General features: G+C 42.7%; 1 pseudogene across 1 annotated transcript; it reads right to left on the bottom strand.

The window, feature by feature from the left end:
* Positions 1 to 24204, bottom strand: LOC148506113 (uncharacterized; annotated as a pseudogene). Its single transcript, XR_015869814.1, has 6 exons — positions 24145 to 24204; positions 17132 to 17406; positions 13324 to 13402; positions 13116 to 13213; positions 12160 to 12502; positions 1 to 4969 (listed from the first exon to the last, which is right to left on the bottom strand). The product of XR_015869814.1 is annotated as an uncharacterized LOC148506113 (transcript).
* Positions 24205 to 26555: the final 2351 nt, after the last annotated feature.

Genomic DNA, 26555 nt, shown 5'->3' with positions numbered 1-26555 from the left:
AATTACTGCATTTTTTCACTTTATTTCTCCAAAATTATATATTTATATTCACTTTTTAGTTTTAATTAAAAATAATCTGGCACAGCCAATACAGCTCATCACCCAAAGATCACCATACTTACGGGCAGCACGTTGGCGCAACGGTTAGCTTGCTAAATCACAACACAGAGGTCTTGGGTTTCGATTTACAAGACTGTATTGGTGTGGAGTTTGTATGTTCTCCAGGTTAATTGGCTTCTGGCAAATAACCCGTGTGTATGTGTGTGAGCATGTGGCAGGGAATATAGATTGTAAGCTTCACTGGGACAGGGACAGATTTGAATCATTGAAATATTCTCTTTCAAGTGCTGCATAATGTGTGTGCGCTATATAAATAACTGTTAATAAATACCTACTCTCACTCAGGGTCTTGGCAGCATGATTCCAGGGTTTGACTATTTCACATTACGTAAAGCTGGAAAAAGGTCTGACATAATTAATATTAATCAAAGGTAAAGGAGCCCGCTATTGTAAAGTTAGAGATGTCAAAAATTAACATTCGGCTTGACAATAAAAAAATAAATAAATGTATAGAACACATTGTAGAAAAATGTACAAAACATTCTATTAGCAAGGAAATTAAAATTGTGTTCAAAAAGAGCAAGTGTTGGAACATGCAAACATAAAGGGACTGATATTAGGATCCAGTCAATCAAGTGAGTCTCCAGCAGACTGGCTGGTAACATTGTAATCTCTCAATAATTGGAATGTACGACGTGATTTCAAAACCATGATGCGCTGTAAAACAGAATATTACCATCGAGATGATTTCCCAGTATTTACCCAGATAAGTTACTAGATGAAAGATGTCTGTGCAGTCTAGAAGTCCTTGCAACAGGCAGCGTCAAGAAGCTGTTGCAATAAATTAGCTTCCGGTCCCCTGGAGACTTTTTTTTATATTTTCCTTTCTATTAGAGTGTTTTGTATATTTTTTTTGTACCACTAGTGTTCTAGAAAATATTTTTTAATTTATTATCAAGCTGCGTATATATTTTTTACATTTATAACTAAATGATTAATTTTGTTTTCTTTACATTTACTGAAAAAATTTTTGCTACTTGCCCTAGGAAGTTGACATCCTCCCCAGCTGGTTTACTCCTCTAATTTATTATGAAGCCACATATATTTATTTTTACATTTATAACTTGAAATAATTAACGCTGTTTCCTTTACCTTTTTTTTTATTTTTGCTATTTGTGCTATGAAGCGGTCACCCTCCCCAAACAGTTGTTTCACTCCTCTAATTTATTATCAAGCCGCATATATATATATATATATATATATATATATATATTTTATAACTTGAAATTATTAGCACTTTTTCCTTTACCTTTTTTTAATGGATATTTTGCTATTTATGCTACGAAATAGGCATTTTTCCAAAACAGTTTGTTTACTCCTCTGTTAGCGCCCCCATGTGAGGCCACCATCTATTCTATTTACTTATAATTAATCCTGACTTCAAACTTTGCATATCAAAAGCTACAATTTAAAACTAAGGGTGTGAAGACTTAGGGCCATACTCAATTTGAGGCGAAAAGGCCGTTGCCAGACTTTTCGCTATCATCGGAAGATTTGGAAGTGAAAGTTATCGCGCTCGTCCCTGCAATTCCCTGTATTCAATTTCATTTTGGCGAAGATGGGACCCGGCGAAAAGGAAATCGGCAAAAAGTCCTGTCATTTTAGGGGAAATCAGCCTGACACCCCCCAAAAGATGCTCTGACATGGGGGATCACTATGGGTACCCCCGAATAGCCCTGCTAAAGGTATGTGGGGTCTGTAAACGGTCTCAATAGGTGCTGTATAGCGTCTTTGGGAAAGTGGTGAAGAATAGTATCTAGCAACTTTTTGGGGGAAAAATAAGGTGTCCCATCAAATTTGGGGTACATATTTTAAAGTGGCTAATGTTGTTTTAAAAATCGTGAAAAATCCACCTGCTACAACCACTTGCAATGAAAAAAACTTTGGAGGCCTGTCCAAGGGGTGCAGGGTGGTTTTTGGAAGTCTGCACCCCAAAACCCCAATTCTGCATTTGTTCTCGCCACCTATTCAATGGTGATACTTTTTCGCAGGTCCCAATGCATAGACTTTCCGCTCCGGCTTGTACCTTTCAGCCTGAATACAGGGATAAGTCAAACCTGCGAAAATGACGTCATCGGCGATAAAGTATAGCCGATAACGGGTTTTCGCAGCCTAATTTAATACGGGCCTTAATATGCATTGTAGAATTATAGGCAATTTTCTCCACCCTAACAAGACTGAACTGGCAGGATCTGTACACATTACACAGGTTGTACACACAATGTTTTACATGGATTGTGCCAAACACAAAACATTGTATGTGTTACACACAAGTTTATCCCTCTGTAGAAGCAATAAGTAGCCTCAGTGGTGCTGATAATCTGTCTGTTGTCCATTATGTTTCCTCTTGGAAACAACTATGCATTATTACATCATACTCCCTCCAGTGATGTCACACACAGCCCCTTACTTGCACTATTACAGACACAAGGGATAGTTCTATAACAAAAAACATATCAGATGTCCCAATAATGCTAACAAATATAAAATACTAAGTGATGCAAAAGGTAAAAAACGCACAATATATTACAATGTAGCATTTATGACAATATCAGTATATATCTAGCACAAAGATGTAAAAGGATAGATCTAAAAAGCATCATCCACTTTGATCAGCAAAGAGTAAAGAGATAGGGAGCAGTCTTTCTATGGACACACATATATATATATATATATATATATATATATATATACACACACACTGGGGTTTCACCCAGAGCTCCAGAACAGTCTTTATTCCTCACACTTGTCCTGATGGTGGCGCCACTGACCAAATTACTATTTCTGTGTTTGTCAGTATGAAGTGTGAGTGCAATAAAGGATTAAATCAGTCAGTGTGAGTCCTGTCTTTTGCAATATTTTCTTTACAGTGCAGGTACAGGTGCCAGTGGACCCCTACTGGCCGGGCATGCTGGCACTTGTGGTTCCCAACTGTCTTGCATGCCTAGGCAGGGTTACTAGGACCTGTAGTTCCACTGTAAAGTACAATATTAATTCCATATTTTATACCATTGCTCCGCACCCAACGCCTCCAGGGATGCGGAGAAGTGCGGTCGATCTTCAGAAGGCATTATTTTTAGGGTCCCAAATTTCCGAGGATTTCTTGCCCTGGGCTGACCAGTTTGAGGCTGGAAAATGCTTTGGAAAATAGGGGGAACCCCATGCCGGTTTTCCCCCTTATTTTCCATGACCACACCAGGCTGAAAGGTACAAGACTTGTTATGGATTTAGGGAGAGGCCCCACTCAGAGTTTTTTTTTTTTTTTAAATTTTGAACTATTTCAGTTCTTTTAACCCTAAAAAGCCTAGTAGCCATAGTGATCTGTTAAGTATTTCTCCCAACCTTAGCCCGCCTAGTGTTTGGTCGATTTGTGTTTTAATTTTAAAACCAGCTGTTAGTAAATCTCTATAGTCGTCTATGTAAAAGTTTCAATGTTGGTCTGATGTTCGAAAGTCAGGGTTTTGGTTGATTTTTCAATTGGTTTTGACTTTAGTAAATCTCTGATTTACAAAATCAACAGAAAATCAGCCAAAAAACACAAAATCGACCTTTAGTAAATATACCCCGATTTATATAATTTCCCTCTATCAGAACATGGAAATTGCTTCTTACCTGTGTCTTTTCTCATGTTTATCAAGAGCTGACTTATGTGTAAAACATCTCTTACACCCAGAACATGGAAATGGCTTTTCACCTGTGTGATTTCTCTCATGTATAACAAGAGATGATTTCTGTGAAAAACATTTCCCACACTCAGTACATGGATACGGCTTTTCACCTGTATGACTTCTCTGATGAATAGTGAGAGTTGATTTCTGTGCAAAACATTTCCCACACTCAGAACATGGAAATGGCATCTCACCTGTGTGAAGTCTCTTGTGTACAACAAGATGTGATCTGTGTGAAAATTCTTTCCCACACTCTGCGCATGAAAATGGCTTTTCTCCTGTGTGACTTCTCTTATGTGTAACAAGATGTGATATCCGTATAAAACATTTCCCACATTCAGAACATGGAAATGGTTTTTCCCCTGTGTGATTTCTCTGATGTGTAACAAGTTCTGATTTCTGTGCAAAACATTTCCCACACTCAGAACATGGAAATGGTCTCTCATCTGTGTGACTTCTCTCATGCATTATAAAATTTGATTTCTGTGTAAAACATTTTCCACACACAGAGCATTGAAATGGCTTCTCACCAGTATGACTTCTCTCATGTATGACAAGGTATTTCTGTGTAAAACATTTCCCACACTCAGAACATGGAAATAGTTTCTCACCTGTGTGACTTCTCTGATGTATGACAAGAGATGCTTTCTGTGTAAAACCTTTCCCACACTCAGAGCATGGAAATGGTTTCTCACCTGTGTGACTTCTCTCATGTGTAGCAAGATGGGCTTTCTGTGTAAAACATTTGCCACACTCAGAACATGAAAATGGCTTCTCACCTGTGTGACTTCTCTTGTGTACAACAAGATGTGATTTGTGTGAAAAATCTTTCCCACACTCTGTGCATGAAAATGGCTTCTCACCTGTGTGACTTCTCTCATGTGAAATCAGATGTGATTTCCTTGTAAAACATTTCCCACACTCAGAACATGAATATGACTTAGCTGGCTGATGGGTACTGAGCTTTGGGTCCTGTGTAAAGCATTTGGTAGCTACTCTATCAGAACATTCCTCATGATAAATGGGATCAGAAGACAGATCTGTACTGCGAAGAACTGGATGCATATTTGAGGTAATAGGGATTTGTACTGAAGAATCTCTTGTGATGTTATCTTCTATATCACAGTCTGGAGATACAGTGTGATGTTCCTGCCATATATTTCTTCTGTTACATCCATCTGCTGGGAATACAATATATATAGATATCAATGTTTGCCCATAACACATTTAATTGCTTATGTGAGGCTCTTATGTCCACCCAAAGCAAAACAAGTATAAGTACAGTATTTAACACTACATTCTATTAGAGGGTCATTCCGTGCCAAATCATCACAAAAAAGTAACTTTTCAGCCCGACAGTCTCAGATTTTCTTGAAATTTGGTAGGATGATAGACGACGTAAAGCAACTTTCATGTGTAAAATTTTAGCCCTCAGTGATCCACAGTACTCATGCTACAGGGTTGCAAACATGACAAAATGTCAAATTTATGCTTGCAAGGTCAACAAAAACCAATCATAACTTTGCTTCTAATTGTGGTAGAACTTTCATGTTGGTCTTGTTTTGAAGCTAATGATCCATAGTTTTCATAAGGAATAGTTTCATATTTAAATACTGACTTTTACACTTCAAGGTCATATGATGTGAACTTCGACCTTGAATATCTAAAAAAGTGTATGTTTAATTTTTTTGTAAATAAAGTATGTTATGTACTTAAATACAATCTCACTTTGATATAAAAGTTTCATTTTTTCTGATGCCTTTGGGAACAGAAGTAAAAAAAATATGAAGTACAGCAGTTGAACCCTTCTTACACTAACCATGCAACTGGCTAGTTCAGACTTGTCTTGTTGTGTCTCTCTCTGTGTTCTAGGGATGACCATTGGTGGTTTTCCATCGATGGTCACCATCGATGGCACCATCAGTGATAACCATTGATGGTACAATAATAATCTATGGTGAACCATCGATGGTTTGCACCACTCGAGGGCCACCACTGTCAGGTGTTTTGCAAGCCGCCGGCTAATCAAAAAACAAGGAACGGGGCTTAGGTGGCGGGGGTTGGTGGACAGCCAGGGGGCGGAGCTAAGCTCTGTGTCATGAGCAGAAAAAACTCGTCAGGTTCCATTTAGCCATCGATGGAGGAAAATAATTGGCTCTCTGCCATCGATGGCAAAACAATCAGCCACTGGTAGTAAACAATCAATGTTTGTAAATTATTGATGGTCGATGGCCATCCCTACTGTGTTCTTCTCAGTCTGGCTGTAGCTTCTACATTGAGATCTAGTGATAGAAGGGACTAAGGGCCTGATTCAGACTCGCTCGCAAGCGGGTTGATGGTGGCCCAGTGCGCAAGCCCCAGAGCGAGCGCAAAAAGCACTCGCTCCGGGACCCACTACAAAAGGGGCAGCTGTCGATGTTGATCGACAGCTCGCCCCATTTTGTAGGCGTGGCCGGGGGTGGCTTCACAAACGGAGGCGCTCCCAAGCGAACGCCTGCTGTTTGTGGGCGGCCCCACTGACATCACCAGTGATGTCAGTGAGAGAGCTTCCGGCTCTATTAGAGCCAGAAGCTCTCTGAGGCTTGCGGCCACGAGACCCTACCACAAGGGTCTTTTCGCAAGCCCGATGGTCGCGATGGTCTTGACCATCGCGACCATCATCCTGGCCGTTCGCAATAGCTGTGGGTGGTCTTTCATTTAATGACTGGGTGGTCTTTCGTTTAGGTTGAGGTATTGCGGAAGCATTCCTGGGCGTGTTGCCCTCGGTCAGGGTCTGCGTTGGTGGATGCAGACTTCCTGGCCTCACAAGCTACCAGGACCCGGTCAGGCTGCGGTAAGATTCAGCTGCCACAGCCTGGCCGAATTTTTACAGGTTTCCTTTTGCAATAGGTTTCTTTTTTCATTCTTTTCCTATTGATAGGTGATGCTCCCACACAGCTTTGCATTCATTAAATGAAAGTTTAAGCAGAGTCAGTCATGCTTGTTGCCACTTCTGTTTCACTTTCCTCATCAATTGATGTGCTTGGTCCTTCCTCAGTAGTTAAAGAATCCTTTAAAATTTTTCCTACAGTTATCACAAATCATTTGATCACTATGACATGTGGCAGTATTTTGATCATCCATGGTAGCATCTTCCTCAATTGCTTTCTACTGCTGATATGTCCTTTAATATCAAATGGGCTGCAGCACTGAGTCCAAATGTACTTTTCCATTTGTTACGCTCTTGATAAAACTACAAACGGATAGGAGCCTCCAGAAAATCAGATAGTGCTCCCGGCCCCCTGGAAAAGCAGGCAAAGCTTGTGTTATAACTGCCCCGTCCCCTGCGTCACAATGCCGGTAATCTCTGCACTGTGTAGTGGTGGCGGGACCAAAATGTGATCGCGTGGTCATGACCCCCGCTCTGATCCTAATGCTGGGTAATATCCCTAGCCACACCCCCTATGCGCCACCACGCCCCCCAACTATGCCATTAAGGCTGCCCCCTCCCAGAAGCAAGCATGTTTTGTATCACTAGTTCTCAATGCAGAAGCTACAGCCAGACTGAGAGGTGCAAACCATCGATGGTTCAACATAGATTGTTAATTTATCAACGATGGTTATCACCAATGGTGCCATAGATGGTGACCATCCATGGAAACCCACCAATGGCCATCCCTATAACAGAGAGAGAGACACTACAAGGCAAGTCTGAACTTGCCAGTTGCATGGTTAGTGCAAGAAGGGTTCAACTGCCGTACTTCATATTTCTTTTATTCCTGTTCCCAAAGGCTTCCAAAAAAAATGAAACTTATACCAAAGAGAGATTGTATTTAAGTGTATAACATACTTTAAGAGCAAAAAAATTAAACATACACTTTTTTAGATATTCAAGGTCAAAGTTCACATCATGTGACCTTGAAATGTAAAAGTCAATATTTAAATATGAAACTATTCTTTATGAAAACTATGGTCCCTTAGCTTCAAAACAAGACCAACATGAAAGTTCTACCACCATTAGAAACAAAGTTATGATTGGTTAGTTGACCTTGCAAGCAAAAATGTTACTTATTTTGTCAAGTTTGCAAACCAGTTGCACAAGCACCGTGTATCACTGAGGGCTAAAATTTTACAAATGAAAGTATCTTTATGGGCCTGATTCAGAGCCGGTCGCTATTTGCGCTCGCTCGTCCAGAAAATAGGGGTGGCTATTCAAATGAACCGTTCGCTGTTTGCGGTCTGTTCACGCCTCTAGGTCTGAACGAGCTAACAAAACTTGCGGTCGTTTTTTGGGAAACTACGCCCCCTGTCCGCTCGCATCCTACGTCATTTCCGCTATTTATTAGATTAATCGAGTACATCAAATAGGGTATGAGCTGCTCGCTATTCTTGTGGTTGGTTTTTGCTACCACAATTTTGCGAGCAGTTCTGGCTATAAAATAACCCAGTGATGTGGTCAATGACGCTGCTGTATTAATTATGCACACCCATAAAATGCCCATTTTGACCTTTAAGCATGCCTGCGTTCTGATCTCCACTCCCCGTTTTCAAGCACCTTCCCCTGTTACCACCCACATACGCCTCATTCTGTCACTCAAATTAGCAGGCATTCGCTATTTTGCGAGCACATGAATTTCGGCCGCACTGACTGGTTCGCGCATGCGTATAACGATCCGTACGCATGCGCAGTTGGGCAAACATCGCTCGGAGCGAACGAGCTGCCACTTACGAGCGGCTCTGAATCATGTCGTCTACTATCCTACCAAAATACATGAAAATCTGAGACGGTCGGGTTGGACGCTGTGATGATTTGGCATGGAGTAAAGGCACACATCCACTAGAAGACAGGCAAACGTCTGCACGATTATGACATTGTAACCGTGCAGTGGTTTGTCAGTATGTGATGAGCCTACACTGGACGAGCAGTCGTTCAGTGTAGGCACATCAATCATCTGCAAACATGTTGAACCTGACGTTATTGTCAGGTTGTACTACATATTTGTCCGATGATAGATGTCTAAACGACCAGCGGGAGTGCGCACTGCTGGTCGTTTTAGACTTCTTTTTTAACGATCTGCAAACGATTGTTGAACGATTGAATGATACCGATATCATTATCATTCAATCGCTCAATTTAACCGTCTAGTGGATGTGCCTTAAGAATGAGGGATATTAAATGAAAAGTAATTAAAATTAGGTGTACTTAACAATTTGTCTATGAATAGCTGTTAACTGTATTACTACAGTCACTATTATACTGTGCGTTATACTCATTCAGCATTTACTACAATGTAATGCTATTTGGACTTTACTCATTAATGTAGCTAGCCAGAATTGGTTAATTATTATTATTATCAGTTAATTATATAGTGCAGCATATTCTGTTGTGCTTTACAATAACAAACAACAGTAATAGAAAAAAACTGGGTAATAACAGACAGGCATAGACGTAGGAAGGCCCTGCTTGCAAGCTTACACTCTATAGAGAAATAGGCATTGATACACAAAGATAGGTGCTACATGTTGCATAACAGTCTAGCCAGATTTCAGAGGTTCTTAATGGGCTGTATGATCCAGTCACAAAGAAATGTTGGCCAAGGGTCAGGGGAAAGTGAAAGTGAAGAAAGAAAATATGGGAGGTTATGTGTTGACTATAAGGGGTAAATTTACTAAGATGGGAGTTCTATTAAGAAGTGATGTTGCCCATAGCAACCAATCAGATTCCAGGTATCATCTTCTAGAAGGTGCTAGATAAATGAGAAGTAGAATCTGATTGGTTGCTATGGGCAACATCACTTCTCAATAGAACTCCCATCTTTACCCCCAAGAGTGAATGTGATTGGGAAGGATAGATTATAAAGTTTAAGTGGGCGGTTATGGAATCAGATAAGCTTGTCTGAAGAGGTGAATTTTCAGGGAACGCTTGAAAGTTTGGACACTAGAGGAAAGTCTTATTGTGCGTGGGAGGGCATTCCACAGAGTGGGTGCAGCCCCCCCCCAAAAGTCCTGTAACTGTGAATGGGAGCAAGTAATACGTGTGGATAAGAGACACTGATCTTGGACAGAGCGAAGAGGTCGGGTTGGGAGATATTTTGAGATAAACGACAAGTTGTATTTTGGTGTGGTTTGGTTAATAGCATTATGTGTAAGTAAAAGTATCTATATGTTAATAGCAGAAGGACGACTTTTATGAGCGATGGGTGCCGTTGTCTGAGCAGGCCACATCATATACCAAATTAAGGGAAGATTTGCAGAAAAATATTGAGATTGTAATTGGTTACTTCGTTTCGGAGTTATGTGGCAAAACGTCCGCCTGCCAATTACAATGCATCACCATTGTGCTCTGCAAAATGTGACAGTTGGTTAACTCTCCCTGTGCGGGTCACCTGGAATATGTGACCTGCTGGGTAAGTCTGGAAACTGTGGAAGTTATTTGCTGCCACATTTATCAGCGCATCTTGCAGGGACCTCAATCACTGACTGCTATTTTATTTAATTATTCACTTCACCTCCCATTTTTTTGACCAAACATGACTAGAGGCCGCCCTTGACGACATCGATGTGGTGGAATCCTTACAGGTCGCCCAGAGCGCGCAGTTCAAAGATCTTAAACAACATATAACAAGATCAAATGATACGCCGCTTGCATTGGACATGACATATTCCCCACAATACTACTCTTTGGGTCCTATGGACGTGCAATGTGTGAACTGTGATGACCTACACTTCTTGGTAGAGGAGATTAATGGACATTTTTCAGACTGCTGTCACAATGGAAAGGTTTCGATGCCCAATGCGGTTGTTCCACCATGTTTAGCAGAACCCTTTATGAGAAATACCCTCAAATTACAGACTATTATCTCCATAATAAACTCAATAACTAATATCCATAATTTCCTCCATAAATAAGGCGGTTACCATCGGGATTCCCTAGTTTTATATTGAATATGGTAGAAAACTGGTAACCAATGGAGGGACCGACAGAGCGGATCAGCAGACGACGAACGTTTGGCAAGGAAGATCAGATTCGCAGCTGCATTTAAAGTGGATTGTAGTGGTAACAATCTGTTTTTGGGAAGACCAGTAAGGAGACTATTGCTATAGTCAATGTGGGAAATGAGTGCGTAGATTAGAGTTTTTGCAGTGTCTTGTGTGAGATATGGTTGAATTTTGGATGTTTTTTAGATGTATGTAACATGATTTTGAGACAGATTGAATGTAGGATACAAAGGGCAATCCAGAGTCAAGATTGACACCTAGGCAGCAAGCTTGTGGGTTAGGGTTGTTTGTTCAGTTATCAACAGTGATAGAGATATTCGGTAGGTAACTGCTATTTGCCAGTGGAAATATAATTAATTCTGTTTTGGAAATATTAAGTTTCAGGTGGCGAGATCACATCCAACATGAAATGGCAGAAAGACATTCAGTGACACGGACCAATACAGATGTTGAGAAATCTGGGGAGGATAGGTAGATTTGAGTATCATCCACGTACAGATGATACTCAAATCCGAAAGAGCTGATTAGTTTGCTAAGTGAGATGGTATAGATTGAGAAAAGCAGAGGACCTAAGACTGAGCCTTGCGTTACTGCAACTGATAAGAGTTAGAGAAGAGGAGGCGGAATCAGAAAAAAAATAGTGAAAGAGCGAGTAGATTGGTAGGAAGAGAACAAGATAGGGATGTGCCCTAAAGACCTAGGGATTGTAGTGTTTGTATGAGAAGAGCCTGGTCAACAGTGTCAAAAGCAGCAACGAGATCTAGAAGAATAAGTGAGTAATGGCCTTTAGCCTTGGCAGTGACCAGATCAATCACTACCTTAGTCAGTGCTGTCTCTGTGGAGTGTTGGGACGAAAGCCTGACTGAAGAGGTTCCAATAAGTTATGCGAGTTAAGAATAGCGTGTGAGGCGGGTGTAGGCAAGTCTCTCAAGTACCTTGGAGAGGCATGGGAGCTGGGACAGTAATTTGCAAGAGATAGGGTCAGACTTTTCTTTTTTCAGAATTGGAGTAATCACTGTATGCTTGAACAGTGATGGAAAGATAACAGTAGAGAGAGAGGAAAACCAGAGAGAGTGTGGGGAGGAGACTGGTCAGATCTCTGGGCTTGATCTGAGACTTGATGTGAGTATATTAGGGGTTGATGGCTCCTGATGTATGAGATACACCAGAGAGTGTGAGGAGGAAATTGGTTAGATCTCTGGGCTGGTTACACACAGTGACATGATGTGAGGGGGAGAGCAGGAGTATAATAGGGGCTGATGACCCCTAACTCACCCACTGGGCAGATACATTTCCCTTATTGGTCTGTACTGACAGATGAGAGTGTAGGATAAGAGATTACTGAGCAAGGAGAATATGTGACTCTCTTCTGTAATAAGTGTTTATAATTCACCTGTGCTGATATCTTTAGGGATTTCCTCCTCCTTACACTGCTGATCACCCCTCACATACGTCTCTTCTTCTCCCTCTATATCTTTTGCCTTCATATCAGTCACATACGTCTCTTCTTCTCCCTCTATATCTTCTGCCTTCATATCAGTCACATACGTCTCTTCTTCTCCCTCTATATCTTCTGCCTTCATATCAGCAACATACTCTCCCTCTATATCTTCTGCCTTCATTTCAGTCACATACGTATCTTCTTCTTCATCTATATCTTCTGCCTTATTATCAGTCACATACGTCTCTTCCTTTCCCTCTTTATCTTCTACTTTAATATTAGTCACAGTTGCAACCTTAACAATAAAAAAATCTTAACATCTGATTTCATTAATAAAGATTAAACAGAAGAATATCAGTATATAAATCACACACAGCTTCTCTACAGGTCACATATACCACTTTCAGACCAAAACTGGGCCTTGGACCCTGATTTTTCCCCTGGTTATTGAACACAGGTTGGATCTGAGTTACAGCTCAAAATCCCCTTGCACACAGCACCTTGGTCCCAGGTGTCGACTCCTTTCATACAGAACCCAGGTCAGCCCTGCCAAATGTGTGTCTCATTAGAAGTGGACATTTTGTTACAGGGTCACAAAGATGAGCCATGAAAAGTGGGTGTCAGCGCTCCTGAACCATCAATGAGATACTTTTACTATAATCCGGGTTAAATAACCCGGTTCGCACACTTTCAGACTGCAGGAAACCCAGGTCGGACTCAGGAATAGCCATAATAGCGACCAGGGTCAAGGCCCCGGCAATTTGGATCCGGATATACCTTTTCACACAGAGATAGGACCTGGGTTGACCCGGTTTGCCCCAGGACTATCCCGGGTCCAAAGCATGGTCTGAAAGGGATAATAATGACAAGTCACTTTGGTATTTGGTGAGACCCTAATTCCCATCTACCTGATGCTCCCGTTTGATCCTGTGATTCTCCTCTGTACAATCCTGTGAATAAAGAGGACGGGGACATCTCACTGGGGTATTTCTGTTACTGGGTCCATCTGTAGGAGACACACAGTGACTGTATATATGTGATTATCAGATGATGTGTGTATATAGGGGATCCCCATACCTGCTCTCCCCTGTACAATAAATGACATTCTTCTCTTACCCAGTGATATGAGGAGCCGGTGATTCTCCATCATCACGTCCGTGTACAGACACTTGTGTTCCTCTATATACTCCCCCTCCTGCACGAAGAAATAGATGGTGACATCCTGGCACCTTATAGGAACCTGACACACACAATGATACAGTCATCACCCAGACAAATCCCCTGGTGTTACTGTATAATGTCCCATTCCCAGCAGTCACCTCCCTAGTGAGCAGCTGAATGATCTTGTTGGTGAGTTCCAGGATGTTCTGGGCATTGTGCCTCTCATGTATCAGTGAGTGAGGTAGAGGCACCGTGATGGGGCTCTAGGTCCTTCTCAATACTACTTATACGAGGGTGAGTCAAAAAATATCCACAATCCAGTTCAGGGTCACCCTGATGAAAATGCGACACATAAAGCAATGAAACATTGGTAATCCAGCCTGTCTGTGTATTTATTCCATCATGGAATCTCTGCATACAGCATCACATATTAAAGTGGATTGAGGAGTACTGCTTCCTGTTGTATATATGTATATATATATATATATATATATATATATATATATGTAGTTTGAAGGGCGGCACTCACAGGACTTCCAAACGTTAATGTAATAAAGGAACAATTAGACCTTCACGTAGCCGATGTTTCAATCTCCTTTATTGGATATTTTCCTCAGGGATCAACCAAAAAACAAAGGCATACACTTATATAGACAAATAACGGAAGAACACTCACCCGTGTAGAGCACGATCAGAGGCCAGCACCGGGGGAGGTGACGTCATCAAGCAGCGCCCCGCTGCCGGGGCGTCTGGCGTCCTCACACACCAGGCTGCGTCTGTTAACCATAGTGATAGACAACATCACTAACCCAGCACCAAAACCAAAAAAATTAACATCAAAAGACAAACATTGAAAACACTAGACCTAGGTGGCACAAGATTGGCATAACATGCAGCAAGTCATGAGTTATATTAGAGATAGCCAAGTATAGCCCCCCAAACAGAAAAAACATGTCACAAGACCAACGTTATATGTAGCTGCATCAAATCTGTGTAAGACTGAAAACCGGGCTTAAACCCATGAAGGGATATCGAATAACCTGATGGCATGAAAATGTGGATCTATAAAAAAATAAAATATAGTAAAGTGGCATGGGACTATAATATATCAGACCAAAAACATGTCAAAAATAAGACAAAATAAGAAAAAATAAAAATGAGAGAAAAATATGTAAATAAAGATAAAAAATTATATTAGAAAAACTAATAATGTACAAGAAAAAAGAAAAAACACAATAAAAAAAAATATGTTACATTAACGTTTGGAAGTCCTGTGAGTGCCGCCCTTCAAACTACATATTACAACGGTGTACATCATCCCCGGGAGGGCACCAAGGCAAGAATTCTATTTGACTCTAGTGGAGTGCCAGTCATTTTATATATATATATATATATATATATATATACATATATATATATATATATATACACACAGCGGGTAAAAAGGAGAGTTATGGTAAAACTTACCTTCGTTAACTTTCTTTCATAGAATTTTATAGGGTCCACAGGGAGATAATGGGGTGTAGGTGGGACTTGGAGCCCGGACACCAACAGCAAAGCTTTTCAATCCCAGGATTCTCCAGTCCTTCCCCCTATACCCCGCCCACAGCCTGAGGGCACTTCAGTTTTGTTAACAAGTCCAAAGCAGGAGAAGGATAGGAGTGAAGGAAGACTGTTACACTAAGGAATCACACTCACACAGAAAAGGAAAGAAGTGACCAAGAGAAGAAGCCCATAGAAGCCAGGGGCTTCGAAGAAAAGAGAGTTAACGAAGATAAGTTTTACCATAACTCCTTTTCTTCTTCAGGGCCCATATGGCTCTACAGGGAAACATTGAGGATGTCCCAAAGCAGTTGTTCAAGGGCGGGAACGCTCCTGAGCTGATAGGAGAACCCTACGGCCGAAGGAAGCATCCTGAGAGGCAAATGTATCAAAGGCATAAAACCTAAGAAAGGTGTGGAGAGAAGCCCAGATGGCCGCCTTGCATAGATTCAGCTGAGGCGCCACGCCGGCTGACCCTGAGGGACCCACAGAGTGAGTAGAATGGGCTGAGACTATAGTCGGCACAGAAAGGCCAGTCTGCATGTAAGCCTGTGAGGTAGTCATGCGAATCCATCTGACCAGAGTCTGTTTGTTAGCTGGCCATCCCTTCATGTGGAATCCATATAGGACAAAGAGGAAGTCCGGTTTCCTGATAGAAGTAGTACGGTCCACGGAGATATTTAGGGCATGGACCACATCCAAAGAGGCCTCACCTGCCAAGAGATCTGGTGAATTAAAGGCTGGAACCACAATTTCCTCATTCAAGTGGAAGCGAGAGCCCACCTTGGGAAGGAAGCCTGGGCATGCTCAAGAACAGTCCTGTGCTGATGAAATATCAAAAAGGGGGAGAGAAGGGAAAGCGCCCCTAAATCCGGTACCCTACGGGCAGATGCTATAGCCAGAAGAGACAGAGTCTTTGCAGTGAGCCATTTGACATCCACTGATTCCAGGGGTTTGAATGGAGGTTCCTGAAGTGCTTTGAGCACCACTAACAAATCCTATGGAGCAGGAGAAAAAGAAGGAAAGAACTCTCTTTTTTGGAGGCACTCTTATATAAGTAGAAGGTTGAAAATTAAAAATTAACTTTTATTGATCTAGTAAAAAGATAGTAATCATTGGGTCTCAGGTGAGCAAACTAATGGTAGTATAAGAACTACCTACACAAAACATCGATCAGACAACATATAATATAAAAGTAATATTTACCAATATAAAGCAAAGTGAAATATTACACAATAATCATATATACAGGCATGGTAATATGAATTACTGTAAATATATCTGGATATAGATTGCAAAAAAGCCTGATTATATAGTCCCGTACACAACACGGCTTAATGATGAAATAATGACACAATGGTCAATCTAAGGAGTTGCAACAAACCAGATGAAATAGTCCCGTGTAGAAACACGGCCTAAATAAGAAATCAATACACAAAATAGGATGGATTGTGCTGTGAATATTATAAAGCATCAATCAGGTAATATAATGCAATGACTGAATGTCAAAAAATAGTGACACAGTGACCAATCCAAAATAAGAGCAGACACACACAAAAGAACATAATTATATAAATTTGATTATGCTGTATATGACAGAAATCTCTATATATATACACAGATATTAATGACAGAGCATAATAAGCCAACAGTCATAGGTGGGTTACCTCCCCACTGTGTATGAAAACCAGGTAAAGAAGTGTAAAGTAAGGGAAGAATTTGATAAATGAAAATACACTACTCCCTTATTGGACAATACAGCCGCAGCTGCTGCATCCCATTATAGTATATCATTGAATGGTACGTGAGCGTACTGCTGCATTGACCCAGGGTTGAGAAGGTAGATAAATTAACATCTGCTTTTAGGTTAGGTTAATGGGTGGGTCCTGATGAACAGACACATATGTGTATATATGGTATATATAGTGCAGGAGCCACTGATGACCGTTACCTAATGAGAGTGCCTATATAAGATGATAGTAGATTGATAACACAGCACCAAATTGGGGTCTGCGTTGCTGCCACTCACATGCCAATAGGTTTTGGTGAGTGGTGTGAAGCGCAAATCGTGTGTGCAGTGATAGGAAGAAAGAGTAAGTAAGGCAATGTAGTGGCTAATACAGTGTAAGGGAGACTCTGTTACCCGGAGGCATTGCAGGGTCATACAATCACCTCTGCAAATGATAGTCACTATACATGCCAGAATCTGAGGAACACATACCTGGGAGCTCATATAGAGCCAGCATACACAGGGAGAGGGTCCACCAACAAGAGGGCTGAGTAGTGTGCTGCTTCTCTAAGTCCCGTTCGTGCACAGCGGGATCAGCGGGTCTGAGACGCGCGTTTCACATGTGCTTCATCAGTCAGATGCCGACTAGTAGGAGTGCACAGGTGCTCTATAACCTGTGTAGCAGCCAATCGGAGGGCGAGTTCCCTGTTTGATCAAATGTATTGGCCTTGTTCATAGCTGAAGAGAGAGCTCTCTCTCTATGGACCCTTTATGGAAGGAAAGATATGAGTCATCGGGAGGTGTGACTGTGTAATTGAAGCAGGGTTACGTACAGGGGATAACAGAAAGGAATGATAAGTTTAATGATGAGGTTGCAGCTATCGCTGCATAGAGGCAGACTCAAAGAGGATAAGTAGTTAGTTACTAGTAAACCTAGTAAGATTATCTGGACATTGATTATATAAGATAAGATAAACTAAAACGAAACAAAATTATATATGCTGGATAAGCTGGCACAGTAAATTAATGCAGTCCTATAGCCTCAGGGCAAGGTTGCTGCATAGGGAAAGAGATCTAATATTGCATAGATGGAAAAAATTAATATGTGTTATTATATTTGATGTATTCCATAAGTTGCAAGAATGAAAAATAAAATAAATAATAAATAATAAAAATAAATATAAAAATAAAATAAAAATAAAATAAATAGTATTAGTGATGGCTAGTGTAGTGAAATCTGAAAATCAGTAAAATATACTAATCAAGTAAGAATATAAAAGTAAAGTATGAGGTTTGTGATTAGTACTAAAGTGAACTAGATATATATATATATATATATAGGGATGTAATCATCCCTATGTGTAGATTGCGATGAAGTAGGATGTAAGGCGTGACATAGTGATAATATGTGACTAAGTAATAATAATGATAAAAATAGTAAAAATAAAAAATAATAATAGTGAAAAATGAAAATAATAATAATAATGATAATAATAATAAAAATAAATATAAAATTAAATATAAAAAAACAATATAATAATAATAGTAAAAATAAATTTTAAATAATATAAGTATAAATGATAATAATAATAGTGATAATAATAATAATATTAATAATATTAAATGGTAAATAATTAATAATTAATAATTGATAATAATGAATAATAATATTATCAGTGACAAATATATGAATCGTATGATAATAGGTGAAATGGAATGTGAAGAGAAACAAGACTATTGTTTTAAGTATGAAAACTGTGAGTATGTGTAATAACAGTGAAAATCATTAGAGTTAATAGTAAAGGTCATGATAGAACCAAGTCTAAAGTCTAAACTTCCTAAGGTGTAAAATCCTATGGAGCCACAAGAGGGACAAAGGGAAGTTGTGTCCATAGAACACCTTACATGAAGAAGTGAACATCCGGTATAGGAACAATTCTGCACTGAAACCAGATAGACTAAGCAGAAACTTGCACTTTCAAAGATGCTAGGCGGAGGTCTAGATCCAGTCCAGCCTGAAGAAAGGCAAGAATTCAACAAACTTTAAAGACTTGAGGGTCATAGTTTTGTGGAGCACACCATTGGAAATATGTATGCCATATTCTGTGGTAAATCTTGCCTGAGGCTGGTTTACGTGCTTTGAGCATGGTCTGCACCACAGAGCCGGAGAAACCCTTAGCCATTAGGATGGATGTCTCAAGAGACAAGCCGTTAAAGACAGGCTAGGTCCGGATGTAGACATGGACCCTCAGACAACAGGTCTACTTGTAGAGGAAGTTGAAGAGGAACATCTATGGAGTGCCTTAGAAGATCCGAGTACCAATGACGTCTGGGCCAAGCCGGAGCTATCAACAACACTGTGCCTCCCTCGAGTCTGAATTTCTGAAGCACTCGAGGAAGCCGGGATATTGGAGGGAAGAGATATTAGAAATGGAAGTTCCATTTCACCGACAAGGCATCTATGAAGACCGTGTCGGGGTCCTGTGTTCTGGCTCCATAAATTGGTCGTTTGTTGTTGTGTCTTGAGGCCATGTGATCCACTTCTGGAAGACTCCATTTGTCTACCAGAAGCTGAAAGACTTCTGGATGTAGAGACCATTCTTCTGCATGCACGTCGTGACGGCTGAGGAAATCCGCTTCCCAATTGAGAATCCCCAGGGTGAACACTGCGGAGATGGCTGGGAGATTGTGTTCAGCCCATGTGAAAATGTGGGACACTTCTGTCATTGCTGACTGACATTGCGTGCCCCCATGGTGATTGAGGTAGACCACAGCCGTGGCGTTGTCGGACTGTACTTGTACTGGCCTGTTTTCAGAATATTCTGTGCCAGAGTGAGAGCTCCGTAGATGGCGCAAAGTTCCAGGATGTTGATTGGCAACAATGCCTTGACTGGGGACCATCGACCCTGGAAGGAGTGCTGGCCGTTTGCTGCGCCCAAAACTCGGAGGCTTGCATTCGTGGTTAGGAAAGCCCAGTCCGGGATCCAAAAAGGATGACCCTGGTTCAAATGGGAAGTCTGTAGCCACCAGACTAGGGACAGGCGAACCTCTGGGGGGAGGCTCATCGTCTCGGATTTGAGCAGATGGGGTATCCCGTTCCACATGGAGAGGAGCAGGTGTTGTAGGGGCCTGGAGTGAAACTGGGCGAACTCCACCATGTCGAAGGTGGACACCATTGATCCCAATGCCTGCATTGCAGAGTGAATTGATACTCTGCAATTTTGAAGCAGTCTGCATAGTCTGTGCTGCAGTGCTGAAATCCTGTCCGCCATTAGGAAGATTCTCTGAACTCAAGAGTCCAGGAGGGCTCTCAATGTACCATTTTTTGAGAGTGTGTCAGGGAAGACTTTTTCCAGTTGATCAGACAACCATGCATTTGTAGAAAGGCAATGGCTACCTGCAGATGGCAGTGAAGAGTCTCTGGGGAGCTGGCCAACAGCAAGAGATCGTCCAAGTATGGGAGCAGTCTGATCCCTTGATGATGAAGAGAGGCCGCCATAACTGCCATGATCTTGGTAAAGACCCAATGGGCCGTTGAGAGGTCAAACGGCAGAGCTTGAAATAGGAATGTTGCTGCAGTGTAGCAAACCAAAGATATTTTTGATGAGAAGGCGCTATAGGTACATGTAGTAAGCGTTCTGAATGTCTAGGGATACCATAAAATCTCCAGGCTCCATAGCTAAGATAACAGAACAGAGGGTTTCCATCTGACACCTGGGCACCCTGTTAAAAGTGTTAAGAGATTTGAGGTTGAGGATAGGCCGATGAGACCCATTGGGCTTCTGAACTAAGAAAAGGGTAGAATAGCCCTTGCCCAGTTGTGAGGGGGGGCCCAAATTATTACCCCTTAATTCAGTAAGGACTGAATTGCTTTTTGGAGCAGCAGGGCCTTGGTGGCCCGATGGAGGTCCTGTGCAAAAGAACTGCTGGGGGGGGACGCCTCAGGAATAAGAGGGCATATCCATGGGAGAACACTTCCCTCACTCAGGCATCTGATGTGGTTTGATGCCAAACCTGGGCAAATTGAAAAAGTCGGCCTCCCACCCTGGGAGTCCCCAGGGAGAGGCCCACCCTGTCAGGCTGTAGTCTTGTCCTCAGACTTGGCACATGGACATCTAGTAGCCCAGGCCTGTTTTGCCCTAGGCTTGTAGCCCTTGGTTATGTCTGCTGTTGTGGAAAAGACTGACCCTTGGCTTTTCTTTGAGGGCGAAAGGTCCGAAAGGATGACGTCCGAGGCTTTGTATTATATGCAGAGGGTAGGAACGCTGTCTTGTTAGCTGCCAAATTTGTCACAATTTTATCCAATTCTGTACCAAATAGGATGTCTCCTGTATAAGGCAGAGACTCTAGAGCCCGTTTTGATTCTGAATCTGCTTTCCAGGAACATAGCCAAAGGATATGGCAGGCCACTACCGAAGTGGCAGATATTCTGGAGGCCAGGAGAGCCATATCCATAGCTGCTTCCCCTAAGTAGGAGGCTGCATCTCTAATGTGAGATATGTAGGACAGCTGTTCCCTCGAAGCATCGAAAAGTCTCTTCTAGGGCCTCTGCCCAACTCTAAATGGCTTTTGCCACCCAGGCCGTAGCCCTAGCAGGATGAGTAATAGCTCCTGTAAGAGAGTATAGAGATTTATGACAAACTTCTATATGTCTATCTGTAGTCTTCTTCAAGGAAGGTGGCATTTTTAACCAGATGTGTTACATGAGAACCCACTGCTGGGGGAACTTCCCATTTAGTACAATCAGTAGCTGGAAGAGGGTAAAAGGAACTGAACCATTTTGGAATTTGAAACCTTTTACCAGGCATATTCCATGATTCGGTCATGTAATCAGATAGCTGGGCAGAGTGAGGAAACTCTGGTAAAACAACCTTTTGTCGCTTAAAAAGTGGTTGTTTTTTCTTAGGAGCGGGTTCATCCTCTTATATTTGTAGAATAGTTTTAACAGCTCTCACAAGAGCAGGTATATTTAGTTTAGAGGGTGGCTCCTCTTCTCCTGAGATGGAGTCAGAGTGAGAGAGATCTGCGTCTTCTGCCTCCCCAGATGATATCTCAGAATCAGATAACTGTGTGGATTGGAAAGATATCATAGTACGTTTAGTAGGCTTTGTAGGTAAAGGTTTTTCTTTTTGCGGCATTTGCTGAAAAACCGTAGAGGTATTAGCCAAACTCTGTACTGAGGTAGGCAATACGTCTACCCATGGGGGGAGGCACAGGATTTGCACGGAGTCCCTGCTGTGGCCATCCCATAGGAGGAGCTACCACGGGGACTGCTACTTGGTTCGCAAGTTTTGCCAGCATTTGTGAATAGGCAGCCCAGGGTGGGTCATGAGGGAGAGACGCTGGGGCTGATGGGCCTGGGGCTATCTAACAATACAGAGACCTTCCTGAATGAGGTCCTCTGGGGCTAAGCCCGCAGAGCAGGACTTAAAAGACACCACAGTAGGAGGAGCAGCATCAGGCTGCTTGTTATTTTTTCTTCTGCCAGCCATAGCCACAAGAATAACAAAATACACAGTATGATACAGTGCAGTGAAGACCCTGGATAATTTGGTACAGTGTAGTGTGCAACTGCATTATAAAGTATGTGATAGCACTCACAAGTACCTGGGAAATGTGAGGTACAATGAACCCCTTATACCTTAGTATGTCAGGGCATAGTAGAATAAAGGAATAAGGCATAAGCTGTACAGTATAGAAAGTAGAGATCAGCGTTAGCACAAGTCACATACAAACGCAGAAAAACATTACATGTTTACAATGGGCACTAAAATCAACTACACAGACCGCAGTGGCTAGTAGGATATAGCGCTGTATGACCTGGCCCGTGGGAGAGGTAATACAGGGAGGCTGGAGCCAGCGTTCCCAGAGACCTGCTTGCAGAAAATGGCTGCCGCGTGTCTCTGGGGGGAGGGGGGGGGGGGTGGAGAGTGAGGGAGGAGCAGCCCAGGGAACATCAAGACTGCGGTGGGATGGCGCCCTGGACTGGGGAAGGGGCTACAGGGAGAGCGTCTTCTCCCCTAGCTGACATAAAAAAGATAAAGGGTGCCTTCCTAAATCTACTTACAGAATATTTTTCCTATACCGGTTGCTATGTACAGTCCTGATGAAAAGACCTTAGGGTCTTGAAACGTCGACAATATCTGTACCCCATGTATTTACTAATTTAAATACCATTTGATTGATTTTTCAACTGGGAGTGCCGTCTCTCTTTTTTCTTATCGTTGTGCTGCTGCCATGCACCAGTATAGGAAAAATCTTCTGTAATTAGATTTAGGAAGGCACCCTTTATCTTTTTTATTATCCTGAGTGCTGAACCTTTTGGAATTTATATATATATATTATTTATACACAGCCCCACCCTCTTTGTCAGACTCAGCAGCAGCACGGGCCAGCACCTCTCTCTGTCCAGTGTGTGCCCGCCCCGCCACCCCTCTCCTCCTGTCTTCCAGCCTGAGCTAGCTAACTTACCTAGAGGATGGAGTAGGAGTCGCCAAGACCGTCAGCAGTCAGTGCCTTCTTGCTCCATTCTTCCTTGATACTGCTGCAGTTGCCTGGTGGTCTGATGAGCGCAAGGCTCGATGACGACGGCTCTGCTCCACAAAGGACCATGGGAGGTGTGGCCCGCAGCCATCTTCTTTGTCTCCGAGTCCTCCTGTAGCTGCCAGAATAAGCTTCTGTGTAGAAGCTCATTCTTAGTCTCTGACCTAGCTGTCACCTGATAGGCTGACTGATGTGTTGCCCGATCGAAGCTAAGCTCCGATTGCGGCAACGGTGGGAGTGATAAGCTGCACTGTGCAGCCGTGGAATGCCCCTTGGCATTCCAGTCGCCCTAGGCCCGGCCCCTCATATACAACTCTACGGTCCCCTCTCTCCTATATAATAATACCACATATCAGTGTGTGCTGGGAGCTGTGTTATTCCCCCTCATATTTCACTGTACGTTCCCCTCTCCCCTATATAATAATAATAATACAACATATCAGTGTGTGCTGGGAGCTGTGTTATTCCCCCTCATATATCACTGTACTGTCCCCTCCCCCTATATAATAATAATACCACATATCAGTGTGTGCTGGGAGCTGTGTTGTTCCCCCTCATATATCACTGTACGTTCCCCTCTCCCCTATATAATAATAATAATACAACATATCAGTGTGTGCTGGGAGCTGTGTTATTCCCCCTCATATATCACTGTACTGTCCCCTCCCCCTATATAATAATAATACCACATATCAGTGTGTGCTGGGAGCTGTGTTATTCCCCCTCATATATCACTGTACTGTCCCCTCCCCCTATATAATAATAATACCACATATCAGTGTGTGCTGGGAGCTGTGTTATTCCCCCTCATATATCACTGTACTGTCCCCTCCCCCTATATAATAATAATACCACATATCAGTGTGTGCTGGGAGCTGTGTTATTCCCCCTCATATATCACTGTACAGTCCCCTCTCCCCTATATAATAATAACTCCATATATATTACGCAGAACAAGTTACCTGTAACCTGACACCGGCACTAGTTGGGGCCGCGAATGTAAAATGGCCCCAGGTGGCCCCGCCCCCCCCCGCACCGTCACTTATTAGAAGAATAATTTATTTGAATGAATCTGTCAGACAGTAAGAAAATGGGCGCCGTCCACCTCACTCCAGGACAGTAATTGCAGATAACAATTTGGCCTCTAGTGATGACACTGTGACCGCTCAGATGCTGCCTCTGCTACTTTCATGACGTGTTGATTTTTAATACAACCCGATTGGCTCCTTGGTAAGTCAGTCAAACCAAAGAAGAATACGAGGCGACGGCTGTCAATTGTTTTCCACACATATTAAGAGATCTGTAGCTTTGTAATAATGTTTAGCACCCATGTCTTCAGTGGAAGATGACGGCGGCCATATTTTTGTATACCAGTCCGGCAGGAACCTGTTTCTGGCCATATAGTTGCATTAAGAGCGGCGGCCATTTTCTTATAGTCTGAGATCTGCCTCCTATCATTCACAGAAGAAAATAGGACAGAGTGAAGGCATTGTTGGGTGTGGCAGCAGGTAATGATATTTATTATTATTATTATTATTATTATTATTATTATTATTATTATTATTATTATTATTTTATTATTAGTCTATAGGATGAGCAGTCTCTGGTGTCAGGTTGCTGTGCTACAAGGAGAGCAGGCTCTGATTCCTTATTATACAGCTAGAGCAGACTCTGGTTCTGCATTATCATTTTACAGATGTGTTACACTCTAGTGTCCTGTTTATACTGCAGGTGGCGCGGTCCGTGCTGTTACTATAATACAGGGGGCTCAGTCTGTGCTGTTACTATAATACAGGTGGCGCGGTCCGTGCTGTTACTATAATACAGGGGGTGCAGTCTGTGCTGTTACTATAATACAGGGGGCGCGGTCCGTGCTGTTACCATAATACAGGTGGCGCGGTCCGTTCTATTAACATAATACAGGGGGCGCGGTCTGTGCTGTTACCATAATACAGGTGGCGCGGTCTGTGCTGTTACCATAATCCAGGGGGTGCGGTCCGTTCTATTAACATAATACAGGGGGCGCGGTCTGTGCTGTTACCATAATACAGGTGGCGCGGTCTGTGCTGTTACCATAATACAGGGGGTGCGGTCCGTTCTATTAACATAATACAGGGGGCGCGGTCTGTGCTGTTACCATAATACAGAGGGCGCGGTCTGTGCTGTTACCATAATACAGGGGGCGCGATCTGTGCTGTTACTATAATACAGGGGGCGCGGTCTGTGCTGTTACCATAATACAGAGGGCGCGGTCTGTGCTGTTACCATAATACAGGGGGCGCGATCTGTGCTGTTACCATAATACAGGAGGAGCGGTCTGTGCTGTTACTATAATACAGGGGGCGCGGTCTGTGCTGTTACTATAATACATGGGACGCGGTCTGTGCTGTTACTATAATACAGGGGGCGCGGTCTGTGCTGTTACTATAATACATGGGACGCGGTCTGTGCTGTTACTATAATACAGGGGGCGCGGTCTGTGCTGTTACCATAATACAGGGGGCGCGGTCCGTGCTGTTACTATAATACAGGTGGCGCGGTCTGTGCTGTTACCATAATACAGGGGGTGCGGTCCGTTCTATTAACATAATACATGGGACGCGGTCTGTGCTGTTACTATAATACAGGGGGCGCGGTCTGTGCTGTTACTATAATACATGGGACGCGGTCTGTGCTGTTACTATAATACAGGGGGCGCGGTCTGTGCTGTTACCATAATACAGGGGGCGCGGTCCGTGCTGTTACTATAATACAGGTGGCGCGGTCTGTGCTGTTACCATAATACAGGGGGTGCGGTCCGTTCTATTAACATAATACAGGGGGCACGGTCTGTGCTGTTACTATAATACATGGGACGCGGTCTGTGCTGTTACTATAATACAGGGGGCGCGGTCTGTGCTGTTACCATAATACAGGGGGCGCGGTCCGTGCTGTTACTATAATACAGGTGGCGCGGTCTGTGCTGTTACCATAATACAGGGGGTGCGGTCCGTTCTATTAACATAATACATGGGACGCGGTCTGTGCTGTTACTATAATACAGGGGGCGCGGTCTGTGCTGTTACTATAATACATGGGACGCGGTCTGTGCTGTTACTATAATACAGGGGGCGCGGTCTGTGCTGTTACCATAATACAGGGGGCGCGGTCCGTGCTGTTACTATAATACAGGTGGCGCGGTCTGTGCTGTTACCATAATACAGGGGGTGCGGTCCGTTCTATTAACATAATACAGGGGGCGCGGTCTGTGCTGTTACCATAATACAGAGGGCGCGGTCTGTGCTGTTACCATAATACAGGGGGCGCGATCTGTGCTGTTACCATAATACAGGAGGAGCGGTCTGTGCTGTTACTATAATACAGGGGGCGCGGT

The sequence above is a fragment of the Taudactylus pleione genome, unplaced genomic scaffold, assembly GCF_031769625.1.
Source record: "Taudactylus pleione unplaced genomic scaffold, aTauple2 ptg000424l, whole genome shotgun sequence".
Classification (NCBI taxonomy): domain Eukaryota; kingdom Metazoa; phylum Chordata; class Amphibia; order Anura; family Myobatrachidae; genus Taudactylus; species Taudactylus pleione.
This window is presented reverse-complemented; position numbering and strand designations above follow the sequence as displayed.